This window comes from Trichechus manatus, unplaced genomic scaffold (genome assembly GCF_000243295.1).
Source record: "Trichechus manatus latirostris isolate Lorelei unplaced genomic scaffold, TriManLat1.0 scaffold00024, whole genome shotgun sequence".
Classification (NCBI taxonomy): domain Eukaryota; kingdom Metazoa; phylum Chordata; class Mammalia; order Sirenia; family Trichechidae; genus Trichechus; species Trichechus manatus.
Genome location: NW_004443960.1, coordinates 3,805,885 through 3,807,254, shown reverse-complemented (window position 1 = coordinate 3,807,254; position 1,370 = coordinate 3,805,885).

The window sequence follows — 1,370 nt, the reverse complement described above, 5'->3', positions numbered from 1 at the left end:
AACCTTTATAGAAAGCAGATTTCCAGGCCTTTCTTCCACGGCACAGCTGGGTGGGTTCAAACCACCAACCTTCAGGTTAGTAGACGAGCAACCACTTGCTCCACCCAGGAACTTTCGTGTCTCCTTGCTCTTCTCCAGTTTGTGACTGACCTTCATTCTTTCTTTGCTTTTCTGTCCTTGACACTTTTGATGAGTACTGGCCAATTACCTCGTAGAGTATTTCTTAATTTGGGTTTGTCTGATGTTTCCTCATTACTAGATCTAGGTTGTGCACTTTGGGCAGGAATACCACAGCTGAGACGTTGTGTTAAGGAGCCCTGGTGGTGCAGTGGTTAAGCGTTCAGCTGCTAATCGAAAGGTTGCTGGTTCGAACCCACCAGCTGCTCCACGGGAGAAAGATGTGGTGGTCTGCTTCCGTAAAGATTACAGCCTTGGAAACCCTATGGGGCAGTTGTACTCTGTCCCGTAGGGTCACTGTAAGTCGGAATCAACTTGACTGGAACGGCATGTTGCGTTGCTTTAGTTTTTAATTCAACAGTGCAGTCTGGCTGTGGGCCTGGGGCTGGGGCTGGAAGGTGAGGGCAGGAGAGAGGAGACCCCTGTGGGTGTCAGGAGGAACTGTGACGTATGTGGAGAAGAAGGGGCCAGGATGGAAACGCTGTGGGTGTAGGATTGTATTTACATGTTGTAGACAGCGTTTAAGAGAGCTTGGTGGCACAACGGTTTGGGTTGGCTGTTTTAACCCACCAGCCGCTGTACTGGAGAAAGATGTGGCAGTCTGCTTCCCTAAAGGTTACAGCCTTGGAAACCCTATGGGGCAATTCTAGTCCGTCCTACAGGGTCGCTATGCAGCAACGGGTTCATTTGTTTTAGGGTTGTTTAGGTTGTGATTGTCTTTATGGGAAGCAGACTCCTCTGGAAGTTTTGTTTGAGGAAAGGGAAAAACTTGTTGATGAGGAGGGGAAGGGGCCCGAAGAACGGGAAGGAAATACCCTGAGCGGTGGAGGAGCGGGGACTCAGCGGCACCCTGTCTTCCCGGACAGACCACGGCCCCACCGAGGCCGCCCGAGGGCGTGTTTTCGCTGCCTCTAGAGAAAGGGGCGCCTCCCTTTAAGCACGTCCCAAAGTAGAAAACAGATTTACACAAAAGGCCTGCCGAAGGGGAGGGCAAACGTGTTTTCCCAAACGCTGCACCACAGTTGCTCTTTAAATAGCAAGTCTCCCAGCATGCGTCTGGGGGGCTCAGTTAAAGGTGGAGGGGGATCATCCAGCAGCTTCTAGGAGGTCGCCATCAGCCCGGGCCGGCGCCGCCCGGCAGGCCGCGCAGAGTTTGCTCCGGGCGTCCGGGACGCACCCCCGCCCCCAGCTCC